Below are 14,427 nucleotides of genomic sequence, written 5' to 3'. Positions count from 1 at the left end.
AACAATCACATACGTAGTGGGTGTCAGGTGACATCACCACACTTGTAACTACATATGTTTGTATTGACAATCCGTATGGTGGAACACATGTCCTGTACACGTCCCTTGTTACAGGGATTATGTGGCATTGTCTGGGTAGGGATGGAGTGTGGAGTAACGTGTCTTTCCACAACATGACAGCCAACTTACATGACCAATACTTCACGATTGTCGTATGTCAGACTTGGTTCACAACATTGTGAGAGGTGCCCAGATTGTTGTTTGTCTCCCTTCCTAGATACCGCAAAAATGGAGTGATGAGGAATGCACCAGATTACCGGCCCCTAGTAGATCTTGAAACCATGGAAGAGCACCACATCATCATGACCTATCGACTGAACCGTGTGTCCATCAGGGAACTGGTCGCCCAGTTGGAGCCAGACTTCATGCCAGCTTTGAGAAATCCCCAAGCCATCCCTCCAACAGTCCAGGTGTTGGCAGTCCTGCATTTTTTGTCCAGCGGCTCGTTTCAGGTGACCGTGTGACTGACTGCAGGGATGTCACAGCCCAAGTTCAGTCAGGTGTTACAGGATGTGCTGGATACCTTACTCAAGCATGTGAACAGGTAAATAATTTCCCCACAACGTGCTGACTTGCCCAGTGTTAAAGCAGTCTTCTACAATATATCACATGTCCCACATGTAATAGAGGCCATTAATGGGACTCACATCGCCTTGGTACCTCGAAGGGCCAATGAACAGGTCTACAGAAACCAGAAGAGTACATATTCGCTCAATGTACAAGTGATGTGTCTTGCAGACAAGTACATAACACATATAACAGCTAAATTCCCTGGTTCGGTACATGATTCCTACGTCCTGAGGAACAGCAGTGTCCCTGCATTGAGGGTCTGGCTATTAGGTATGTGTACTGCTCTCCATGTCAGATGTTTGATATCCCTCCCTACACAGTCTGCACTCTGCCTAGCATTGTTACCTATCGTCATATCTCCTTTTACACACAGGTGACTCTGGATACCCCAACCTGCCCTGGCTCCTGACACCTGTTAGACAAGCAACTTCAGGAGGGGAGAACAGGTACAATGAGGCACATGGCCAGATGTGGCGGGTAATTGAGAGGACTTTCAGCCCCTTGAAATCTAGATTTCGTTGCCTCAATGTGTCTGGTGGTGCCCTACAATACCGACCAGGGAAAGTCTGCAAGATGGTGATTGCATGCTGCATGCTCCATAATCTGCCCCTCAGAAGGCACATCCCACTGTTGGAGGAGGGGGACATTGATGCCGGAACAGTGGTTGAGGTCAGTGAATCTGATACTGAGGAGGAGGCAGACGAGGATGAGGCACATGACAACAGGACTCACCTTATTCATCACTACTTTCGCTGATAAACAGGTATGTGTCGTTTGGATGCCATGTGCACTTTGACTATGTATTGGTAAAACTAGTCTGTACTCAGACTTTGCATGCACCGAGGTGTGTGTGGAGACTACTGCCTTTGATCTTGGTTTCCAACCCTGAAAGGTAGCTGACTTACCATCAGGGGTAGTGGAAATGCATTGCTGCCAATGACGTGTGAAATGTTGGTGCCTTAACAAAACGTCCTTATGGTTGTACCAAATGTTTTGGATCTTCAGTCTGTCTGTTTGGGTAAATATAAGGGGGAATTATCAGTCTTGTCCTGTTGTGTAGGCCTATCATGCTGCATTGTCAGCTGCTGTGTGGCAACTACCTGTTTCTTACCACGCAAGGAGGTGATCGGAAGAGGATGTCACTTATCTGAAATCCTTACTTTACTACACATGTGTGTGAGTGACAATGTAGGCCCTTATATATGTGGTATCATAGCTGTTGGGGCAATCTTCCTGTGTTTGTGTTCTTCTGCTGTTTATGTATGGATATGGACTACATGCCTTTCAACATCGCGCCTTATTCCGTGTCATTTTCTCTCTTCAGATCACGTCGGTTTGCAAGCTGATTACTGATATGCCTGTTGGCAAACTTGACACTAGATGGTACTACAATATGGATGTACTTGCTGGAGATTCCTACTACATCTGTCACTTTGACATTCTTGTAGTGCAGATATGTGAATTTGGTTGTTGCTTGTAAACAGAAATGCCACTTTAAACAATGAAGACACATGCACCATGACGTGCTAATTGGTGTTTATTGAGTGTTTTACATCACGGGGACTTGGTTTAGGTGAAGATCAGAGTGGGTGGTCCAGCTGTATGTTTCACAGGTCCTGTATCCATAGGCTTTGGGGTGATGGGAACTTGGCATTGGACAGCCAACATGGTGTAACAGTGGCACACAAGGGTGACAGTTTAGGAGATGGATAACTTCCTGGTGGGGGATTGGTATTTGCCCCAGGTCCTGTAGGATGTCCGGATGGCTTTTATGGGAGGGTCCCTCAGCTGCAGAGGTAGTGGTGCTGGTGGCCTGTGGGTCTTCCTGCTGGGCCTCCATTCCAATAGCAGGTGCTGATGTGGAGGGCAGTGGTGTTGTGTGACTACTGGATTGGGCCTGCTCTTGGATGGAGGATGTACGCAGGATGGTGTTGAGTTCCTTTAAGTCCCCAAACATGGAGACCATGGTGGCATTGAGTACCTGCCACTGCTGCATGGCCTCCTGGTGGTAGTCCCCCTGCAACCTTTGGGTATCATGTAAGGTGGTGAGTATCTGGTCCATCTTGTCCTGGGATTGTTGGTAGGCTCCCAGGACTCTGGAGACAACACCCTGGACAGTTGTGCCCTGTTGCTGCCTTGTCCTTTGGCCCATGATTGCCCTCCCACTGGCCCTTGCCCCATGTGCCTGTGCCCCAGGTGCAGTGTGCCCCCTCCTACTGACACCAGGACCGTCATTGTCTTGGGATTGCAAAGTTAGCCTCATGCCCCTGTCCTGTGGGGCACACTGATGTTTGATGTGACCTTGAGACACAGGTTTGGAAAAGTGGTCTCTGCTGTGCAATGGATGCCACAGGGGAGATGATTTCAATTGTGGGCAGGGTGAGGCTGGGGGTGGTAGACTGACTACTCATGCCTGATGGGCCAGGTATATCAGCCCCTATCCAGACATCCAGGGATTCCTCTTCTATTGGACCTGCTTCCAGGGCTGGGCTTTCTGTCAATGGCATCCTCTGCTGTGTGGAGGTACTTGGAAGACCTGTGGAATGAGAGGTATTGTGTCACATTGTACAAGTGATACACATGGTTGTATGCCATAATTGTCTGGATTTGCAGGGCAGTAATGACATTAACAGTTACTAGACTACTGCTTGTGTTTGCATCAATAGAATGTTGCAATGGTCCTATTTTGGTCAATAGTTGGTATTGCTGCTGTCATTGTCATGTACTGATGTGCATTTCAATTACTTGTTGGTGAAGGGGGTGACATGGGTTTACGCGCTATCCATGCACTAGGTGGGCCTGTGAGGGAATGGTGTTAGTAGGGAGCTGTGGCATGCAAGGGTGGGTGTTTGGTCCATGGTGAGTTTGTGTGTTAGGATAGTGTGTGGGGGTGAGAGGGTGGTGGGGGTACATGCTGTGCAGGGGTACATGTTGGCCGGGGAGTGTAGTTGACTTACCAGTGTCCAGTCCACTAGGTTTTCCCGTCAGCCACTCTGGGTGTACGATGGCCAAAACCTTCTCCTCCCACAATGATAATTCTGGGGGGAGGTGGTAGAGGCCCACCACCAGTCCTCGGGTGCTTTGGTGCCTGAATGCCATGGCCTCTACCTTCCCCCGTAGGTCGTTCCACCTCTTCCTAATGTCCTCCCTTGTGCGTGGATGGTTTCCCACAGTGTTCACCCTGATGACAATCCTCTGCCATAAGTCCGTTTTCTGGGCTATGGATGTCTGCTGGACCTGTGCTCCAAACAGTTGCGTCTCCTCTCTGATGATTTTGTCAATAATGACCCTCAGCTCCTCGTCTGTGAATCGTGTTTGTTTTTGTGGTGCCATGGTGGTTGTGTTGTGGGTGGAGGGGTGTGTGTTGTGCAGGGATGCTGTTTGTGTGAGTTTCGGTGATAGGATGTGCGTGTGATTTGTGGTGTTTCTGTGCAGTAGTGATGTGCGTGCTGTGTTTCTATTGATTTTGTGTGTGTGATGCGTGTTCAGTATGATGGTGCCTGTGATATCTAGGTGCAGTGCCTTCTGTCAGTGTCATGTTGCCTCGCTATGTCTAACTTTCTGGGGGCAAAGGGTTCTGGGTATGTGTTTTGTAGTGCTGTAGTGCTGTCAAGTGTGTGTGGTATGTGTATGCGTATCAGGTGTGGGGTATTGGTATTGTCCAAATGTGGTGCAGTGTTCTGGTGGAGGTGCTTTTTTCCCATGGCAGTTTGAACCGCCAATGGATTGCCGCAATGCCAAGACCGTGGTGCTGATTTATCATTCGTGATTTGGAGGGCGGGATGTTGCTGGCGTGGTGGTACTGATGGTGCAGACGCCTCTTTCACGCCATCGTTCAGGCTGGCGGTGTCGGTTTTTTGGTATTTTTTTGGCGGTGTTGTGTTGGTGACTCGTAATACGGCGGTCTTCAGACTGCCATCACTGGCGGTCTTTCGGCGCCCGTGTACACAACAGTCTTCGATAAAGACCGCCGAAGTCACAATGACCACCTCAGTCTTTTGTATCTGAACAACCCAACATGACTCGAAAAAGTACTAATTTACCTACAGTTCTCTTCCAGCTTGAGTTGATGATATCCTTTGTTCAGGTCAATCCGGGAGAAGATTTTCCCTCTATTCAGCTATACGAACATGTCCGCAATGTGGGGACCAGGGTGTCTTTCTCTCTCAATTGCTTGGCTGGCCTGGCACATACAAACACAGATGCGCACTGCACCTCCACTGTCCTTTTTTGGCACCTCAACTATGAGCGAAACTCATGGCGTACGACCAGTGCAGTGTTCAATGATGCCATGTTTCAATAGTGTTTCTAGTTCTTTCTCAGTGGCAGCTTGTAATTGAAGAGCGACTCTCCGGTTCCATTGCGCAACAGGGCGAATGTCCTCATTAATAAGAGGTTGCAACTTCAGTCTTCCTAAGTCATGATACAACAATGGGAACTGACTCACAATTTCAGACTGAGCTTGGATGTTGTAGTTGAGAAATGTCAGCAGCAGAGGTAAGGCTAAGTAGGCATGCACTTAATGAAATTCCCTGAAGGATATGAATTTTCGCTTGCACTGACATTGTTTTATGTCGCAAAGTTTCTGTCAACGACCCATGACTCTATATATAGAAGCAGCCCACATGGATACCTTCATCTTTGACGGATTAAGGCATGGCACAGGAGACAGGCTGTTGAACTTTTCTTCTGTTATGATGTCAATCAACGCATCACTTCCATAATGAAAGTTATAGGGTGACCGTTCACCTTTAATGTAATTTTAGGACAGTGTCCAAATGAATTTTGTCGCTTAGTTTGGTGATTCTTTATTGACTTCTGATCTTCTTTGCAAGCATCTAATCCTATGCGTGCATGTCATTCCTCAGTCGATATCATCAACACACATTTGTCTTCTTTGCTAGTGCTTGATAATGATGTTGAAGAGTCTTCATATGATCAATTTGACAGTGATCGACTGTTCTTGGTTTCTACTTGTCTTAATTGATGTTGCCTTGTGGCCTTGGCTAGAATGCTTCTGTAACATTCTAGCATTCATTTTCTCTTCCACTGTGATGCATTTCAAGTCGTTTTCTTTCTCACAACCTTTGCTTGTCTGTCATATGGCTGGACATTTACCTTCATGCGGAAATGAAAGCTTACATCCAAAGCATAACTTTTTCTTCATTGGAGACGTTGAGTTGTGTGCATTTATTTTACGCATTTGCTTGGTTTTCACAATCAATACTTCTTCATTACACTCTGCTTCCATGTCAGCACCTTGGTAAGCTGCTTGTTCTTCTGCCCTTGCAACCATTAGCATTTTCTCTAAACTGAGTGTCGCTCTCAGCATGCATCTTCTGAATGAATATGAGAGGCAACCATCAATGACTGTAAGGCGCTTGGCTTCTTGATCATTAAAGTTAAAGAACCTACAGTGTTTAGGAAATGCATCAAGTTTCTCAACAAATTCATCCATCATTTACCTAGTATGTTGTCAAGCTTGGTTGAAGATTTACCTCTCATAGTTGACATTCGTTACCAGATTAAACTTGGTACCCAACACTTCTTTTATCTTTTGGTATTGTCGTGATGACTCTTTTAGGACCCGAGTTTGTCACCCCTGTTTTAACATAGTTTTACAGCTTATGTTTTCATTCATATTTTATTTATGTTAGCAAGGCTGATTTTGGGGAAGGATTTTTACAAGTTTCATCAGTTTGCTTTTATTGTAGGAAAGCAAGGAACACACTGCTAATTTATTTAACCTTTTGTACCATATATAATGAGTGCTTTTTGATCAAGGCCATAGAATAGCTTGTGTTGCCCATTCAGGAGACAGCTTCTACCACCCAGACACAGAATTACATCAGAGCTGTACTTCCAATATGGTATGTTTATTATATAAACCATGCAATGACCCAAGCAGGGTAGAGGTCACTCAGGCCACAACTATCCTGGGATGCCCTCTGTGTGACATGCAGTTTGGCTGGTGCTGATCTTCCAACTCCCTGAGAGGATTGCCATCAACACAACAGGGTGATCCCTGACACTCTATCCAGGTATGGGGCTAGGGCTAATCCCTTAGATCAGACCAGGCAGTGGGTTGCAACTGTTATGCTCTCAGAAGTAGACATAGAGTAGGAACCATTAGAACATCCAGGACCATATGCATCATATTTATTTTAAAGCTCGACAAACTACATTCCAAGAGACCAACCTGGTAGCTGTAGCTGGTGAGATGGAAGCAGGAACTCCATCAATTAGTGTGGCCAGAATTGGCCCTGAATTTTCCAGTACATTGGAGATCTAGAAATACATTTTACCATCCCTAAACACACTGGAAGGTAGATTAGTTTCTGAACAGGCACTAACTTCCTTGGATTTGGTTTGCCTGCTAGAATGGCTGTGTATCGGCTGATCCACCCCCGGAGGGAGTGGAGTAAGGCCAGTGGTAACAGAAAAAGACAGGGGTGCAGCACCAAAAGTCTCCAGATGAACAAATCCTTTGTTATTAAGGGCCCACACCTGTTCTGGGGCTGTTTGGTGTTGGATTGGGTTGCATACCAACACCAATCCTGGCTTGCCAGAATAGAACCTAAAGGACCAGTGCCCACTAAGCTGTTGGTGTGGTAAACAGGCTGGATGCCAGTAGCAAGTCAATCTACGCCTGATAGGATATCATAGTGGTTGGAGGTTGGAATTGAAAAGGTATCACTGATATGCCTATGATTAGCATGGACAGGAGCTGGAGAGTTACGTGCCCTACAAGCTGGCTGCCGACCACTGGTTAGAATTGAGCACAGAGCTTGTAAAAATATCCTGGGGCATTAATTCTGTGCTACTTCTAGCTGTTGGAATGCTCAAGTGTCCAAAGAGCAGGGTATGTGCAAACAACAGAGATCTAAAGTTGACCATGACACAATCACCACAGCAGATACCCTCCCATAAACAAACCTAATATGTAAACAAATACAGCAATGTAATACAAATGTATTTCAATAATAATAATAATAATAATTAGAGGAAGAATCATAATCATTTTAAACTGCATATTAACCTATTAATAAACATGTTACTAAAATATTCTAAAATAAAGTATGTAAACATATAACTAAATAAATGTATAAATTACAATAACATTAGCACTAAAAACCTTCTATTATTAAATCACAACAAATATGTAAAAAAATAAAACAAATGCAAAATTTCAAATAATTACACAGCCAAAAATAAAAATAATACACTCCAAACAATGATAACAAATGAATATAACTTTGATACAAATAAAAGATACTTACAATTCTAACCCCAAAGTAACAAAAATGAATAAATACCATTGTATGTCTACTAACCCCTTTGCTGCCAGACCTTTTACCCCTCTGGAGTCGAGCCATTTTTTTGGCTATTTGCGGTAGTTCGCGCTTAGGCTCTCTTAACTTTTTGTTCACATAAGCTATTCACGCCAAATTTGTGTCCTTTTTTCCCAACATCCTAGGGATTCTAAAGGTACCCACAGTTTGTGGGTTCGTCTGGAGGAGGCCAAGAAATTAGCCAAAATACAGCAAAAAAATGTTGTGGAAAAATGGGAAAAAGGTGCTGCAGAAGAAAGCATGTGTTTGTTTCCCTGCAAAAGGCATCAACAATGGGTTAGCGGTGCTAAAATCAACATCTTCCCAGCTTCAGGAGCAGGCTGACCTGAATCAGAAAACCCAATTTTACAACACAATTTTGGCACTTTACTGGGTCATACCCCATTTTTTACTATTTTTTGTGCTTTCAGCCTCCTTCCAGTTAGTGAAAGAAATGAGTATGAAACCAATGGTAGATACTGGACAGCTAAACATTTCTGAAAGGTAGACAAATTTCTAAATTCAGCAAGGGATCATTTGTGTAGATCCTTCAAGGTTTTCCTGCAGAAACTAACAGCTGAAATTAAAAAAAAGTTGAAATTGAGTTTAAAAAACAGCCATTTCTGTTCACGTTTTGTTCTGTAACTTTTGCCAACTATGGCAGATTTTTTAAAGCAATATACCGTTATATCTGCTGAACTCTTTTGGATGCAGGGATATATAGGGCTTGTAGGTTCATCAAGAACCTTGGTACAGATAGGCAATAAATGAGCTGCACCTTGCAATGGGTTTTCATTGTATACCGGATGCAGCAATTCATTTGGTAAAATATGAAGTGAAAAATATTGTATCAAGGAAACCGTTGAATTTCCAAAAAGGGGCAAAAGATAAGGTGTTGAGAAGCAGTGGTTATTTGCACATCTCTGAATTCGGGTGCCCCTATACTGGCATGTGAACTACAGGGCATTTCTCAAATAGACTTCTTTCTTACACAATGTCTTACATTTGCAAGGGAATAAATGTAGAAAAAGACAATGGTCAATAGCACTTGTTCTTCTATTCTGTGTTCCCTAAATTCTCCCAATAAAAATGCTACCTCACTTGGGAGGGTAGGCCTAGTGCCCACAAAAGGAAACGCCCCAAAACACAACATAGATAGATCACATTTTTACATTGAAATCTGACTTGTTTTTTGGTAAGTGCCTAGCTGTTGATTTTAACCTGTAGCTCAGCCGACACCTAGGTTCCAAAAGGGCAGTTTGAAAAAAACATTTTTAGGCTGGCAAGTGGGGCAGAATTTTTATTGGTATGGATGCTACAATGCTGGGTGGTAGGAATTTTGTGGATTCCTGCTGATTCCGGAAGGTTCCATCACAAAAATGTAGGTAAAATGTGTGATTTCAAGCTAAGTTGGAGGTTTGCAGGATATTGTGGGTAGGAAAATGTTGTGGGTTGCATGTAAAGCACTCAGGTGTTTAGTGTTTCAGATGTGTCTAGGTCTGGACGATTTTTCTAGGTAGCAGCTTCCCAAAGTCCAAAAAGTGCAGACACTCACAATTCCAAGTGGGCCGATATTGGGTGTTAGCCAACTTCACTTGGCCCTAATGTAAAATGAAATCCCCAAATAATCAAATGTCCTCTTGCCTGCCATTTAGATAAGATCCTTTAGTTTGCAGGAGGAGGCTGAAAGTCTGTTACCCCCTTCAGTTGCGGTTGGGGGCATAACCGTGCCCTTACTGGTTGGCAGTCCCCACCCCTCTATTTTTTTATTTTTTATTTCCTGACATCTAGAAGGCTTTCTGTTCCCCCCTCCTGGGGGGTGGGATGGGGGCAATTACCCCATCTGCCAACCAGTGGGCAGAACAAATTTGTCCCCATTTATTTTGGGTGGGGGTTAACCCCCTTCTTTTTAAAAACAAATCGTATTTGGTGTGTAGTGGGCTTTCTGCCCCCTTTGGTGACAAATGGGCTTTACAAAAATAAGCTGATCTGTCCCCACAGGGGCAGAAATGGCCTTCAGTAATGTGCTTCCGTGGGGAGTGACTCTTGCCCCAAGGGCAATCCCCGTAGACAAAAAACACACACAGACACTGATCCCTGGTGCCTAAGTGGTTTTTGCCCCCTTCGGGGGCAGATGAGCATAATAGAAATAGCCCAATCTGTTCTCAAGAGGGGCAGAAATGATCAACAGTAATGTGCCCCCATGGGGAGCGAACCTTGCCCAAGGGGCTGCCCTCCCAAACAAAACACACACACACTCACTGATCCCTGGTACCTGAGTGGTTTCTGCTCCCTTGGGGACAGAAGGGCCTAATAAAAAATAAGCTGATCTTCCCCCAGGAGGGCAGAAATTGGCAACAGTAATGTGTCCCTTTTGGGGGCTGATGGGCCTAATAGAAATACACCAATCTGCTCCCCAGGGGGTCAGAAGTGGCCTAGAATAATATGCCCACATGGGGAACAGCCCTTGCCCAGGGGCTGCTCCCCTTATGTAAAATAATTTAAAAACAAAAACTGGTGTCTAGTGGTTTCTGCGCCACTTTAGTGCCGATTGGCCTAATGAAAGGCGGCCGATCTGCCCCCAGGGGGGCAGAAATGGCCTCATATGATATGCTCCCCCTGGGGAGCAACACTTGTCTAAGGGGTTACTCCCCTTATGCAAAACATAAAAAACAATACAAATTATCCCTGGTGTTTACAGGTTTCTGCCCCCAAGTGGGGCAGAATTGGGCTAAACAAAGAATGGCCCCCTTGGGGAGTGAACCTGGTGTCTAGAGTTTTCTGTTCCCAGGGGGGCAGATCGGCCTAATTAAAGTAGGTGGGGGCAGAAATGACCTAAAAAAAATGTCCCCCTTGGGGAGTTCCCCTTGCCCAAGGGGCCACCCCCCCCCCTGTTTACTAAAAGTAAACAAACTCCCTGGTGTCTAGCGATCGTGCTGCAGGAATGCTCAGCGAGACATAAAAGGAAAGGAAAAGCCTTTCCTTTCCTTTCATGACACTCTGACCCCCCCCTTACCCTGTCCCAAAGAGAAACTAATCTGTTTCTTCTCAGATTGCGGGCGACCTCTGATGATCGCGCGCTGACATCATCAGATGTCACTGGAGGGGATCAGAGGGTTTGGGGGTGGCAGCGGAAGCGATTCCGCTGCCATCCCTGTGTGGGGGTGTGTGGGTGGGGGGTCCACGGGTGAGAGCCAGGTTCAGGTGCAGGATGTTACGGTTACATCCTTGACACAGCAGCGTTGCAGCCGAGTACGTAACTGTTTCATCCTCGGCACCCAAGGAGTTAAAAAAAAGGTAGAACATAAACATAACATAAATACAAAAATGCTAACATAACTCCAACAACCTAAAGAACTTTAGATAAAATGTTAATCTTTGGAGAGGGGGGCAGATTTACTATTTCAACTTCAATAAAAGCAACAGTAGAGAAAGAGACTTTGGAGGTGTCATCTTTATTATTCTAAACCCAACTCAAACAACAGTATGGAAAGGGTTTGACTTTGAAGCGGCATATTTACTATTCCTACTCCAACCCAAGTAGAGAAGGTGTTGGAATTTAAAGGGGTCACTTTTAGTATTTTCACTTCAATCTAAGTAACAGTAGGAAGAGTACCGGACTTTGGAGTGGGAATAATAACTCTGACCCCTTCAAACTACGCAACAGTAGAAAAAGTGTTGGACTTTGGAGAGGCCAGAAATACTATTCCCACTCGAACCTGATCAACAGTATTGAAGTTTTGAACTTTGCAGGATTCAGAGTTACTATCGTGGAACGCAAAGTAAAAAACAAACAATTAAGCAAATGTAGATAAAATAAAAACATAGAAATGTATTTCAACAAATATTTTAAAAAAAACAGAAAATATTTTTTTAATTCTTTGATATTTATTGAAATCATTACAAGTTAAGAATACAATAATATTAACACTAAGGTTCTAAAGAAAATAGTAAAAACAAGTTTTGATACATACTATAATAAACTAATATAATCGTTATTTACTAATTAAAAACATAAATCAGTTTTATATTTAAAACACTTCCCACAATAATACCCTAAAACCCAACAATTATCAAAAACTAAAAATAATTCTAATAAAAAATAACAGTGTACAATAATTAAAAATTATAAAAACATTAAAGTAATTATCATATAAAAATACTGAAACAATAAAGGTAATGCAAACAAAAAACACAAGCAATTATTATACATAATAAACAATATAATGAGGAAACTATTATTTATTTACATATAAAATAATCTGCATAACTAATAATCACATTTAACAAATAAAGTGTATACAATAAAGATTAAAGATCCAGAAATCCACAAATATGAATCAAAATCATACTTGAAAAAATTAATATGTGAGATCAAAAACAAAATGAAAAAACGATCTATACAATAAATGAAATCATAATGCATAAATTGAATGCAAAACATTTGTTGGACTTGACCCTTTTTGCAGCGTCATCCCCACACTTTGCCTCCTTCGTACTTTCTTCTGACCTCTTACTGTTTGCTGTAGAACTCTGAGCACTTTATCACTGCTGATCAGTGCTAAAGTGCAGGTGTTCTCCCTTCTAAAGTTGGTATGATTGGCTTACAGCTAATTACATTTACTTTACCTGTAAGTCAATTTTATAGTGGTATCCCTATAACCAGGCCTGCAAATTAAATGTTACTAGGGTGCCTGCAGCGCTGCTCGCACCACCCACTGAAGTAGCCTTTCAAACCAGTCTCAGACCTGCTAGCACAGGGCCTGTGCGCACAGTTTACAGCCACAGGGACCTGGCATCTAAATTCACTTGCCAGGCCCAGAACTCCTTTTTACTACATGTAAGTCACCCCTAAGGTAAACCCTGGCTAGCCCTACGGGCAGTGTGCTTTGTATGTAGAAGGCAGGACATGAGCCTGTTGTGTGGCCTGTCCTTGTAGTGACAAACAGCCTATTTGGTTTCTCACTGCTGTGAGTGCTGCCCTGTTCATAGAAGTGGTGGGGATAGTGTGTCACGTGCTTTGAGTGTGTTGTGCAAATGCTTTACACATTGTCTCTGGGATGGGCCTGACTGCTCGTGCCAAGCTACCAAGGGGGTGAGTAGGGTTATCTTGGGTGTGTGACTCCCTTGCCCTGACTCGAGTGAGTGGGTTCTGTCTGGCTTAGGTGCATACCTCAGCCACCAGAAACCCTATTTCTAACAAAATTAATCAGTACAACTGCTTAATAAACATATTTTATTATCTAATAATACAAATAAAGTATATCAGATTAATAAATGAAATAGAAACTATTATAAAACATATATAAAAGAAACCTACCACCTTACCCCACTAAACCTGCCAATTCAATAAAAACAAATGTTATATTTTCAAAATTGTTATGTATATTATCAAAACACAACAATAATATATAACTCACAAAGTAATACAACACAATATTATGCATGACTATATAAAAATAAAAATACTTAAAAATGATATACTTAACTGCAATATTCTGTCCCATGATATTCTTGAACAATAATAGGCTTGCACACCAGGAATGGAAGGGGAATTGTGGAATGAAGGGGTAATAATTGGATCAATTATTTATAATATTAATTTCCCCCTCCCCTATCCTAGTACCTAAGCACCACCCTCCGCCCCTTGAGTTACTTCATTTAGGATTCTTGTACATTGGTTTGGTATGCACAGGAAGTTTGAAATATAGGGCTGAGAAAAAATGAAAAATAAATCTTGGCAATTGGTGCTGCCAAGCATGGGTCCCCCATCTTCATAGAGTAAGCACTTGTAAAGGGAAAGAGGAGATTGGAGTAATAAAGATCACCTGAAGAAACCCGACCATTACACATAGGGCCTCATTTTAAGTTTGGCGGACAGGAAAGCCTGTCCGTGATACTCCTGACAGGTTAGTCACCGCCATAGTGGTGACCACCCCACTGGACCCATTAGGTGTTTCCTGCTAGGCTGATGGGTGGAAACCAAGCTTTCTGCCCAGCAGAAAACAGGCTGCAACATTGTCACCGGCTCATAATCAAGCCAACGGCAATTCTGTCACCCGCAGGGTGCACCAGCACCCTTGCAATGTTCACTGTCTGACAGCAGACAGTGAACATTATGAGGGTGCTGGACAGGGGAACCCCTGTACTGCCCATGCTAAGTGCATGGGCAGTGCAGGGGCACCCCTGTGGCCCCTGGCACCTCTTCTCTGCCAGGCTTTTCATGGTGGCAAAACCACTATGAGAGGCTTGCGGAGAACGAGGTCATAATCAGGAGGTGGCTGATTGTGATCTCTGCCACCGCCAGCCTGTCAGGATCATGGAACCCATCGGTGCTGGTGGTACCCTAGCTGTCTAACTGCCAGGGTCTTAATGTGGTGGTCGGATCACCACAGCAGCGGCGGTCCTGACCGCAACCGCAAGGCTGGCAGTCTCAAGACCGCCAGCCTTGTAATGAGGCCCATAG

Source organism: Pleurodeles waltl, chromosome 2_2, assembly GCF_031143425.1.
Source record: "Pleurodeles waltl isolate 20211129_DDA chromosome 2_2, aPleWal1.hap1.20221129, whole genome shotgun sequence".
Taxonomy (NCBI): Eukaryota; Metazoa; Chordata; class Amphibia; order Caudata; family Salamandridae; genus Pleurodeles; species Pleurodeles waltl.
Note: the sequence above shows the minus strand (reverse complement) of the source record.